This window comes from Heloderma suspectum, chromosome 10, assembly GCF_057233095.1.
Source record: "Heloderma suspectum isolate Gila_16-S chromosome 10, 16-S_ref, whole genome shotgun sequence".
Lineage (NCBI taxonomy): Eukaryota > Metazoa > Chordata > Lepidosauria > Squamata > Helodermatidae > Heloderma > Heloderma suspectum.
In genome coordinates this window covers 31454063-31467108 of record NC_139467.1, presented here as the reverse complement: position 1 = coordinate 31467108, position 13046 = coordinate 31454063, and the positions used below count along the sequence as shown (strand labels likewise).

At 45.8% G+C, this 13046-nt stretch overlaps 1 long non-coding RNA gene across 1 annotated transcript in view; it reads left to right on the top strand.

Moving 5' to 3' along the window:
- LOC146338049 (uncharacterized) overlaps positions 1-13046 on the top strand; it is a 99043-nt gene that overhangs the window by 75429 nt on the left and 10568 nt on the right. The window lies entirely within an intron of this gene.

Here is a 13046-nt window from a genome sequence, read left to right as displayed (position 1 = left end):
GGAGACAGGTAAGGTGGTCTGATACTCCCATCTCTTTAAGAATTTGCCACAGTTTGTTGTGATCCACACTATCAAAGGCTTTAGAATAGTCAATGAAGCAGAAATAGACGTTTTTCTGGAATTCTCTTGCTTTCTCCATGATCCAGCGAATGTTGGCGATTTGATCTCTAGTTCCTCTGCCTCTTCAAAACCCAGCTTGTACTTCCAGTAATTCTCGGTTCACATACAGCTGAAGCCTAGCTTGTAGGATTTTGAGCATCACCTTGCTGGCATGCGAAATGAGCGCAATTGTACAGTAGTTTGAACACTCTTTGGCATTGCCCTTCTTTGGAATTGGAATGTAAACTGACTACCTTTTCCAGTCTTGTGGCCACTGTTGAGTGTTCCAAATTCGTTGGCATATTGAGTGCAGCACTTTAACAGCATCATCTTTTAGGATTTTAAATAGTTCAGCTGGAATACTGTCATCTCTGCTAGCTTTGTTGTTAGTAATGCTTCCTAAGGCCCACTTGACTTCACCCTCTAAGATGTCCGGCTCAAGTTCAGTGACCGCACTATCATGGCTACCAGGGACATTCAGATATTTCCTGTATAGTTCTTCTGTGTATTCTTTCCACCTCTTCTTAATCTCATCTGCTTCTGTTAGGTCCCTGCCTTTGTCCTTTATCATGCCCGTCTTTGCACAAAACGTTCCCTTGAGATCTCCGATTTTCTTGAAAAGATCTCTAGTCTTTCCCATTGTATTGTTTTCCTTGATTTCTTTGCATTGTTCATTTAAGAAGGCCTTCTTGTCTCTCCTTGCTATTCTCTGGAACTCTGCATTCAGTTGGGTATATCGTCCCCTTTCTCCTTTGCTTTTCACTTCCCTTCTTTCCTCAGCTACTTGTAAGCCTCATCAGACAGACAAATGCTTTCTTGTGTTGCAGAAAGCAGAGTCAGAGAGACCACGGAGTGAAGGAAAAAGGGTTTTTCTTTATTAACGCGCGGGCTTTATGGCTGGAATCACTTCCAAAGAGCCAAAAGCCCCAATTTACATCAGCAGATTGTTTTTATAGATATTGTGACACATAGGAAACGGCTCCTCCTCTCCCTCCCATGTGGGGTTGCAGTCCTCAACATTTCCTCTCTTAGCACCATTGTTTATATCCCAGGAAATGGGTTATAGGACATGATAAGCAGGGAACATGATATACAACTCTATATTGACCTTAGCCTTGCTGACAAGATAAGAAATTGCTGTGTCTCGTCAGCTTACAAACATATATTCAAGAGAGCAAGAGCTCAGCAAGAGCATGAGGCATGAGGCTACTTAGTCTGACCTTCTACATTGCTACTACACTTGCATTTCTTTTTCTTTGGGATGGACTGAGTTGCTGCCTCCTGAACAATGTTACGGACCTCCGTCCATAGTTCCTCAGGCACTCTGTCTATCAGGTCTAATCCCTGAAATCTATTCCTCACCTCCACTGTATATTCATAAGGGATATGATTTAGGTCATACCTGAATGGTTTAGTGGTTTTCCCTACGTTCTTCAATTTCAGCCGAAATTTTGCAAGAAGCAGCTCATGATCTGAGCCACAGTCAGCTCCAGGTTTTGTTTTTACTGACTGTATAGAGCTTCTCCATCTTTGGCTGCAAACGACATAATCAATCTGATTTTGATATTGACCATCTGGTGATGTCCACGTGTAGAGTCGCCTCTTGTGCTGTTGGAAAAGCATGTTTGCTATGATCAGCATGTTCTCTTGACAAAACTCTATTAGCCTTTGTCCTGCTTCATTTTGTACACCAAGGCCATGCTTGCCTGTTATCCCGGTTATTTCTTGACTTCCTACTTTAGCATTCCAATCCCCTATGATGAAAAGGACATCTTTGTTTGGTGTTAGTTCTAGAAGGTGTTGTAGGTCTTCATAGAACCGATCAACCTCAGCTTCTTCGGCCTCAGTGGTTGGGGCATAGACTTGAATTACTGTGATGTTGAATGGTTTGCCTTGGATTCGTACTGAGATCATTCTATCATTTTTGAGATTGTACCCCAGTACTGCTTTTCCCACCTTTTTATTGACTATGAGTGCTACTCCATTTCTTCTAAGGGATTCTTGCCCATAGTAGTAGATATAATGGTCACCTGAATTAAATTCTCCCATGCCTGTCCATTTTAGTTCACTGATTCCCAAGATGTCGATGTTCAATCTTGCCATCTCATGTTTGGCCATCTCATGTTTGACCATCTCCAGCTTACCTTGATTCATTGATCTTACATTCCAGGTTCCTAAACAATATTGTTCTTTACAGCATCGGATTTTCTTTTCACCACCAGACACATCCACAGCTGAGTGTCCTTTCGGCTTTGGCCCAGCCGCTTCACTCTTTCTGGCACTACTTGGAAATTCCCTCTGCTCTTCCCCAGTAGTATATTGGACACCTTCCGACCTGCGGGGCTCATCTTCCGGCATCATCTCTTTTAGCCTTGTGATACGTTCCATGGGGTTTTCTTGGCAAGGACACTGGAGTGGGTTGCCATTTCCTTCTCCAGTGGACCACATTTTGTCAGAACTCTCCGCTATGACCTGTCCATCTTGGGTGGCCCTGCACGGCATAGCTTATGGCTTCACTGAGTTACGCAAGCCCCTTCGCCAGACTGCCCTTTAAATAGAGGAACATCCTCTGTAAAGTAGGACGCATGGCCACCCTAGCTCTCATACACACAGCTAAATTCCACGGGGGGGGGAGATCTACAGTGGGTTGGGCAGGGGGGTTGGCACAGACTTCATTTATTTCCTCTACTGAAGATTGTGGGGACTACTCGCTAGTCAGTTCACAAGGGCTGTGCCCAATGTTCTCTGATTTTGATATTTGTCTCAAAATTAGCATATTCCGTGCAGCTGAACAAATGGCCCCCAAAGATACCTCATTTGCCAGAGCAGGGACCAGCCAACAGTTACACTGGTGCTCTGGTTCTGGAAAAAGCCCCAGAGCTGTGCTCCTCTGTGACCAACCCCCTCCCACAAGACCACCGATCATCCAGCTAGCACAGCAGCAGGTAAACTCTCGCCCTTGGGCATAATCCAGCTCATGGAGGGCTGGGCACCCTTCATGAGCCCCCTCCTCCTCAAACTGTGCCCTTGGCCCGGAGGCTACTGGAGGCTTGGGGATGAGGCGGGGGAAATGAATCCTCGTATTATCTCCCATCCGTAATCAGCGATAACAAAGGGACTTTCCTGTGTGCCACTCCCCTCCTGGTGGAGAAAGGAAAAGTAGGTGGGGCTGGATGATGCAATGGAAGGGGGAGGGGCAGGTTCCAGTCCCTTGACATCATCTAACCCGCTGCCTTGGTCAGGGGGGCAACTAGTCTCCAGACCAGGAGAGGTCGCCCACCTGGCACTAGGAGAACTTCATAGAAGGTCTTGCTTTTATTTGCACTGATCATGATGCTGAATGTGCAAGCAGGGCCATTCCTGGTTCTTGTTAACTCACTTTTATTCATAGACTTCCATGCCTAGTGGTCTGCCCAGACGCCTGAGGTGGTTTAGAAGAAATGTTACACCAACCTTCCCCCCTTCCGCCCACCTGTGGCTTCCGTCAGGACACAGCGTGGAGTTTGCGCTCCTCACAGATTCAGTGTGCGTTGCTTGTTCAGACATCCATATCTCACCCCGTTCACGAACGTGCTTTGGCTGTGCCTGATCCCATCAGCAGGGACTGGGTGCCAGCCTCGGCCTCTGTACCTCGCTGTTATCATATCATGCTGCCTGGTGAATTTCTGGTGGAGGGAAACTCAGACTGAAAGCTGAACAGGAGATCTTACACTGCACAGGAATAGCTCTTTGCATGGATATAGAAGCTGTGTGCATGCAAGATTCAACCTCAGAGCTCACGGAAGTCCTCAGATCCAGTTCAAACATTCAGGGCCAAAAAAAACCCTACATGGTACACACTACTTCAGAATGCCGTGGGCCAGGCCAGGCCAGGCCAGGCCTACATTTGTGGGGTGTCCTCAGCAAAATGATCATTTGTGTCCCCCCCTTGTACATTAGTAGCCCCCACCCCCAAGCAGGCAGGTAGGCAGGCATCAGCAATCTGATGAATGTTGGGTGGGCTGCCATCTAAATTTCCCACAGTGCCTCCAGCATAGCATAACTCTGGGGCATTGAGGGAAATTAAGATTCCCACAGGGGGACACCCAGTTGGGATGGGGTGAAGTAGGAATCAGCTATGGGGGTGGCCCCCGTTGCAACCAAGGAATGACACATGCTGACACCAAGCCTGGCGGGGGCTTGGTGGGATGACAAGTTTGAATGACAAGTTATGTCAAGAGGTGGGCAGGAAGGACATCTCCAGATGTTTTGGACTTCAGCTCCCAGAATTCCTGACCATTGGTCATGCTGGCAGGGGATTCTGGGAGGTGAGGTCCAGCACATCTATCTTGTGCCCATCCCTGCCTTTCTTCCTCCAATATGTGGAAACTTAGCACATCCCAAGGAAGGTTCACGCCTAGCTTTGTCCCTGACATGCTAGCTTTCCACATGCGGAGTGTTTTGATGTTCAGGGAAGCATTCAAACACTCACCCAAATGGTGCTTTCCCAGGGCAGCTGCTCTTCCTTAACACTTGAATTGGCTCTGCTGTCTTTATCCTTCAGACGCCGAACAGCAACCTTGAAAGGCCTGAATGGTGTCCTGAACTGGTGAATCATCTGCTGATGGCAACAAAGCCAACCCTAAGCACAGGTTTGGGGACCGGGCGAGTTTGTCACAACCATTTTCAAAATGGGCGGCACATGGGAATAATGGACAGAGGCCGAGAGCTCTGGCATTGCTTCAAGAAGATCCCTGTGACCCGCTAACGTGGGCTGGGCAGCCTGGGTGCCCCCCAGATGTTTTCACATACAACTCCCACGATCCCTCATCATTGCCTATGTGGGCTAGGGCTGATGGGAGTTGTAGGCCAAAACATCTGGAGGGTCATACGCTGCCCACCCCTGCAATAAACATGGGATGTTCTGGTTCATTTGTAACCCCTCTTCCATGCAGGAATGGGAACGAGGAGACCCAGCCCAAGTTGTCGGCGTTCGCAGCAGGTCATATATTCAACGGAATGTAATTCTTTTCCTAGACAGTACCACATTTGTCCGCAGATGGAGAGTTGCATTTTTAGTGAATGCTCACCCACTGTAAAGGGGTGGGGGTGGGGGATGTCTCTGAACATAAAAAGGTCATTGAGAAGCGTTTGTATGATTTACATATTTCATTTCTATACCACTCAATAGCTGAAACTTCCGCACCTCTAAAGGATGGCTCTTTTAGAGTTCTGACTGAAACCCGGAGTGGATTCACCACCCCACTAATATTGGAGCCACCAGCCTCCACTGCCACCATCCCCCTTGCTGTGCTGTCTGTCACTTGTCAAGCCATGGGGGGTGGGGAATCCTGTAGCTATGGAGGCTCCTCCATGATTTAGAAAGCGCACATTTCAAAGTGCGCATTTTTTTTAAAAAAAACCCAATTTCTCAAAAACAAAAAAAAAAAGTGTTCCTGCTTGTTCAGGGTTGCAAATGCAACATATTAGTTTGATTTGCGAACAGAAACGAAATTCCCATACGTGCCCATGTTCAGACTTGCTGGATTAACAATACAAGGAGGAAGGTTGCCACCTAGTGGTAATCGTGTGATTTCTGGCAACTTCTCTGGGGCGACCCAGTTTTAAGCTTTGACAATATGGCTGTTTATGTTTGTGTTTTTTACAGATGATTATTCCTGCAGAGCAGCCTTTCCCAACCATGGGTCTCCTAGATGTTGTTGGCTACAGCTCCAATCATCCCTGGCCAGTACAGCCAATTATCACAGATGATGGAGGGTTGCAGTCCAGCAACAATTCGAGCCCCAAAATTGGGAACAGTTGCTGTTGAGCAGGGGAGAGAAACTTGTGGCCCTCCAAATGTTGCTGGGACTACAACTCCCATCATCCCTGGCTACCGTGGTTGGAAATTTTTGGAGCTCAAGTCCAACAACATCTGGAAGGCTACAGGTCTCCCCCCATCCCCACTATATAGGAACGGGGGAAGCTCTGCTATGTTAAGAGGAAGGGCCTTTTCAGTAATGGTGCCTCACCAAAAGATGATTCCCCCAGGAAGTCCTCCAGGCCCCTTTGATGACTGAATTCAACTTTTTATTTGCCACTTCAATGTAAAACAAGGCTAAAAATCAACAGTGAAAGCCAACATTCACTTTAGTTTTGTGTTGTGTTATGCAATTTCTATTGATATTTTAAATTCTGAACAATGCTTTGGGAAATTGTATTGGAAAAACAGCCTGGACACAATGTAAATAATATAAAAAAAAGCCTCCAAACAGTAATGTGGGATTTCCAGAAAAACAATAACCCTATTATACAATGAAGCAGGACAAAGGCTAATAGAGTTTTGTCAAGAGAACATGCTGATCATAGCAAACACGCTTTTCCAACAGCACAAGAGGCGACTCTACACATGGACATCACCAGATGGTCAATATCGAAATCAGATTGATTATGTCCTTTGCAGCCAAAGATGGAGAAGCTCTATACAGTCAGTAAAAACAAGACCTGGAGCTGACTGTGGCTCAGATCATGAGCTGCTTCTTGCAAAATTTCGGCTTAAATTGAAGAACGTCGGGAAAACCACTAAACCGTTCAGGTATGACCTAAATCATATCCCTGATGAATATACAGTGGAGGTGAGGAATAGATTTCAGGGATTAGACCTGATAGACAGAGTGCCTGAGGAACTATGGACGGAGGTCCGTAACATTGTTCAGGAGGCAGCAACTCAATCCATCCCAAAGAAAAAGAAAGCAAAGTGGCTGTCTGATGAGGCTTTACAAGTAGCTGAGGAAAGAAGGGAAGCAAAAAGCAAGGGAGAAAGGGGAAGATATAGCCAACTGAATGCAGAGTTCCAGAGAATAGCAAGGAGAGACAAGGAGGCCTTTTTAAATGAACAATGCGAAGAAATCGAGGAAAACAACAGAATGGGAAAGACTAGAGATCTCTTCAAGAAAATTGGAGATCTCAAGGGAACGTTTTGTGCAAAGACGGGCATGATAAAGGACAAAGAAGGCAGGGTCCTAACAGAAGCAGATGAGATTAAGAAGAGGTGGCAAGAATACACAGAAGAACTATACAGGAAAGATCTGAATGTCCCTGATAGCCATGATAGTGCGGTCACTGAACTTGAGCTGGACATCCTAGAGAGTGAAGTCAAGTGGGCCTTAGGAAGCATTAGTAACAACAAAGCTAGCGGAGATGACAGTATTCCAGCTGAGCTATTTAAAATCCTAAAAGATGATGCTGTTAAAGTGCTGCACTCAATATGTCAACAAATTTGGAACACTCAACAGTGGCCACAAGACTGGAAAAGGTAGTCAGTTTACATTCCAGTTCCAAAGAAGGGCAATGCCAAAGAGTGTTCAAACTACCGTACAATTGCACTCATTTCACATGCCAGCAAGGTGATGCTCAAAATCCTACAAGCTAGGCTTCAGCTGTATGTGAACCGAGAACTACCGGAAGTACAAGCTGGGTTTCGAAGAGGCAGAGGAACTAGAAATCAAATCGCCAACATTCGTTGGATCACGGAGAAAGCAAGAGAATTCCAGAAAAACGTCTATTTCTGCTTCATTGACTATGCTAAAGCCTTTGATAGTGTGGATCACAACAAACTGTGGCAAATTTTTCAACAGATGGGAGTACCAGACCACCTTACCTGTCTCCTGAGAAACCTGTATGAGGGTCAAGAAGCAACAGTAAGAACCAGACATGGAACAACCGATTGGTTCAAAATTGGGAAAGGAGTATGACAAGGCTGTATATTGTCGCCCTGCTTATTTAATTTATATGCAGAGTGTATCATGAGAAACGCTGGGTTGGATGAATCACAGGTCGGAATTAAGATTGCTGGGAGAATTATCAACAACCTCAGATACGCAGATGATACCACCCTAATGGCAGAAAGCGAAGAGGATCTAAAGAGCCTCTTGTTGAGGGTGAAAGTGGAGAGTGCAAAAGCTGGTTTGAAAGTCAACATTAAAAAAACTAAGATCATGGCATCTGGCCCCATCACGTCCTGGCATATAGAAGGGGAAGAAATGGAAGCAGTGACAGATTTTATTTTCTTGGGCTCCAAGATCACCGCAGATGGTGACTGTAGCCATGAAATTAAAAGACGCTTGCTCCTTGGGAGGAAAGCTATGGCAAACCTAGACAGCATAGTAAGAAGCAGAGACATCACCTTGCCAATAAAGATTCGTATAATCAGAGCTATTGTTTTCCCAGTAGCAACATATGGCTGTGAGAGCTGGACTATAAGGAAGGCTGAGCGCCGAAGAATTAATGCTTTCGAACTGTGGTGCTGGAGAAGACTCTTACGAGTCCCCTGGACTGCAAGGAGGTCAAATCAGTCAACCCTAAAGGAAATCAACCCTGAGTGCGCATTGGAAGGACAGAAACTGAAGCTGAAGCTCCAATATTTTGGCCACCTAATGCGAAGAGAAAACTCTCTGGAAAAGACCCTGATGCTGGGAAAGATTGAAGGCAAAAGGAGAAGGGGACAGCGGAGGATGAGATGGCTAGATAGCATCACTGATGCAATGAATATGGACTTGAGCATGCTCTGGGAGAGAGCGGAGGACAGGAAGGCCTGGCGTGCTATGGTCCATGGGGTCACGAAGAGTCGGACACGACTTAATGACTGAACAACAACAAATTATACAATGGGAAAATGTCAATTTCTAAAAATTATTATTATTTATTATTTATTACATTTCTAATGCATTGTTTCACAAAATCAAATTAGTAACATAATGAATGGATATAATTCATGGATTGAATTGTATGGATGCAGTGTAATTACAATGTTTATAATGTATTTTTTGTATTTTCTTGTGAATTGTTCTGAACCACCCAGAGAGCCTATATAGAAATGACATAACAACAACAATAATAATGGTAATCGTAATCATAATCATAATCATGCTGGTTCAAAGTTAAAATTTGCATTTTTTTTTTCTGGTAACTGCCCCAGGAATATATTGCAGAGTTCTTTGGGCATGCTACTCCTTCCCTTCCCTTCCCTCCCCAGCAAATTAATAATGTAGAAATCCAAGTGAGGCAGTGGTGGTTCTGAATCAGCGCCTGGGTGCAGTAATGGACTGGATGAGGGTCAATAAATTGAGACTCAGTCCAGACAAGATGAAGGTACTGTTAGTAGGTGGTTCATCTGCCCAGCTAACTGATGTTCAATTTCTCCTGGAGGGGGTTGCACTCCCCCTAATGGACCACATTCATAGTTTGGGGGTGCTCTTGGACCCAGAACTGTCACTTGAGGCACAGGTGGACTCAGTGGCATGGAGCACCGTTTATCAGCTTAGGTTGATATATCAACTACGCCCTTATCTGGACAGAGATAGCCTAGCTACAGTTATTCATGCTCTGATAACCTCTTGTCTGGATTACTGCAGTGTGTTATATGTGTGGTGGCTTTTGAAAACGGTCCAGAAATTTCAGCTGATCCAAAAGAGGGCAGTGAGATTGATTTGTTGACAGGGACTGGCCAATGTGATCATATCATGCCAGTACTTTTCCAGCTGCACTGGCTGCCAGTCCATTTCCAGGCCCGATTCAAAGTGCTGGTATTAACATTCAAAGCCCTAAATGGCTTGGGGCCAGGTTATCTGAAGGATCGCCTCGTCTCATGTATACTTGCCCAGACCCTAAGATCATCTTCAGGAGTCCTTCTCCAGGAGCCCTGCCAAAGGAAGTGAGGTGGGTAGCTACCAGGAAGAGGGCCTTTTCTACTGTGGCACCCCTGCTGTGGGAGCTCCCTAGGGAGGTTCGCCTGCCGCCTACGTTGTACTCTTTTCGGTGCCAGTTGAAGAGGACCTTTTTATTTTCCCAGCATTTTAGCATTTTAGTCTTTTAACGTTGCTGTTTTAAATTTGTTACTGTATTTCAAATCTCTGCACTGCTGCTGGGTTTCATTCTGGTTGTATTTTTATACTGTAGTTTTAAGCTTTTATATTTTATATTGTTTTTACTCTACACTTTGCAGTTTTAATTTTTGTGAACCTCCCAGAGAGCTTCTGTACTGGGTGGTACAGAAATGTAATTAATTAATTAATTCTATTGAATTGTCATGTCTTAAAATGTTTACAAGACGGGTGCAGAATCTCTGGTCTGGAGACCAAATTCATATCTCTGGGGTCCCCAAATAGCTAGGTCCCTTTCCCCTGGCTCCTCCCCCTTTCACCAAGCCACTGACCATTGGGTGGCTCCACAGCATTTGTGCAGTTTATTCTCCATTCTAAAAGGCTGACATGCCTCTCCTCCTAAAGCAAGCTAAAATAGGCTGATATTTTGGCTCTGCCCCTACCCATCTCTGGAATGCGGCCCCTGAAAACTACCCCCAAAATGCAGTTTGACCCTCGGGCTGAAAGAGGTTCTGATTTACAAGTAATCTAATAAAAAGATAAGAACATACGAGGAGCCCTGCTGGATCAGGCCAAGGATCCATCTAGTCCAGCACTCTGTTCACACGGTGGCCAACCAGCTGTCGACCAGGAACCTACAAGCAGGGCATGAGCGCAACAGCGCCCTCCCACCCATGTTCCCCAGCAACTGGTGTACATAGGCTCACTGCCTCTGGCACTGGAGGTAGCACACAGCCATCAGGACTAGTAACCATTGATAGCCGTTTCCTCCAGGAATTTGTCCAACCTCCTTTTAAAGCCATCCAAATTGGTGGCCATCACTACATCCTGTGGTAGCAGATTCCACAGTTTAACTCTGCGCTGTGTGAAGAAGGACTTCCTTTTATCTGTCCTGAATCTCCCACCAATCAGCTTCATGGGTTACATGTTACATTCACATATGTCTGTTTCCCGCTTCCTAGCTGAGCAGAGCAGAGGAAGCTGCTCCAGCTGGTCTAGGGACTACAGAAGGAAGCAAGCTCCGAGAGAGTGAGCGATCAGAGCGAGCAAACAGGGGGAGCAAACAGGAGTTGGCCAGGGGAGCTGCAGTGGCAGAAGAGACAAAGGCAAAGAGTGAGTAGAGGACCAGGCACAGGCTACTCTAGAACAACCAGGAAGCTAGACACAAAAAGGGAAAAGAGACTATGGAAGGACAAGACTCTCCAGTGGTGGTGACCTGCAAGGTGTGTGCCATGTTTGTTTTCTTGCTTGAGAACAACATGGCCTACACCTGCAACAAGTGCAAGTTGATCACGCTGCTGGAAGAAAAAGTAAGAGGACTAGAGCGGCGAATGTCGACCCTCCAGGGAATAAGAGAACACGAAGAGTTCTTGGACAGAATGGTGGAACTACAGCAGCAAAGTGAAGAACAGAAGTTAGAAGAGAAACAGCAAGCTGAGGCAGAAGAGGAAACTGCTGAGGTGAGGAAAAATGAAGTAGAGGATACTCCTTGGAAAAGGGTGACAGTTAGGAGCAGAAGAACTAGAAGACACTGGGCACCAGTGGAGGCAGTGGAACTAGGGAACCATTTCCAGGTATGTGAAGATGAGACTGGAGGACAGCCTGCAGAGGGAGAATTACAGGGGAACCTGCATGAGAGGGAGCAAGAGGCTGAAGGTCAGCCAAGCAGAGGCGATGAAACCAAGGCCTACAACAACAAGAAGAGAAGAGGAGTAGTAGTGGGAGAGTCCTTGCTGCGTGGGATCAAAACCCAAGTATGTTGCAAAGACCTGTGGACTCGCTAGGTATGCTGTGTCCCGGGAGGACGAATTAGACATGTGACTGAAGGGTTGCCTGCACTCATAAAGCCCACTGACGAGTATCCCTTTCTTCTCATCCATGTGGGAACAAATGATACCACCAAGTGGAGCTACGAAGAAATCACGTCAGACTTTGAAGCTTTGGGAAGGAAACTCAAGAACTTTGGGGCCCAGATAGTTTTCTCATCCATCCTTCCAGTAGTTAGAAGAGGGACAGAAAGGGAAAGAAAAATACTCGGGGTGAATGACTGGCTATGAAGGTGGTGCCGATGAGAGAGATTTGGATTCTAGGACCACGGGCTATAATTCCTGGAAGATGGACTGTTGGCAAGGGACGGGTTGCACCTCACACAGGCTGGGAAGAATGTGTTTGGCAACAGCATGAAGAACTTCATCAGGAGGGCTTTAAACTGAATCCTACGGGGAAGGGAGACGTAAAGTTGGGGGTAACAATGGACGAAGGCTCATGCACCGCAAGGGAGAGAACAGCTCTAATAGTGCCCAATAATAGTCTTCACAAACGTGTAGGAAGAAAGCCAGACCATGAAGCACATGGTCTTTGATGTCTATATACTAATGCCCAGAGTATGGGAAACAAACAGAACAAACTTGAACTCTTAATACAAGAGGGAAATTATGACTTGATAGGTATAACTGAGACTTGGCGGGATGACTCTCATGATTGGAATGCAGCAATTGAAGGATATAACTTGTTCAAAAAGAACAGGAGGAACAGAAAGGGAGGTGGGGTTGCACTGTATGTTAAAAATACTTATCTCTGCACAGAAATACAGGCGGATGAGCTTGGTAGCCCCATCGAGAGCATCTGGGTTAAAATAAATGCAGCAAAGAATAAAAGGAACATGGTGGTCAGAGTCTACTACCGGCCACCCAATCAAGGTGAAGACGAGGATGAAACTTTTGAAAAGCAAATTGCCAATGTTTCAAGGAAACATGATCTAGTACTAATGGGGGACTTCAATTCCCCCAATATCTGTTGGGAGACAAATTCTGCAAAACATGGCCCCTCCAGGAAATTCCTGACTTGTGTGGCGGATAACTTCCTCCTACAGAAAGTAGAGGTAGGAACTAGAGGATCGGCTATTCTTGACTTGATCCTAACCAACACAGATGACTTAGTAGGCAAAGTAGCAGTTACAGGAACTCTGGGGGAAAGCAACCATGTTATACTTGAGTTCACGGTTCTAAAGGAAGCAAAAGCCGAGTATAGCCAAATGCGTACCCTGGATTTTAGGAAAGCTGGTTTTAATAAACTCAGAACAATGAC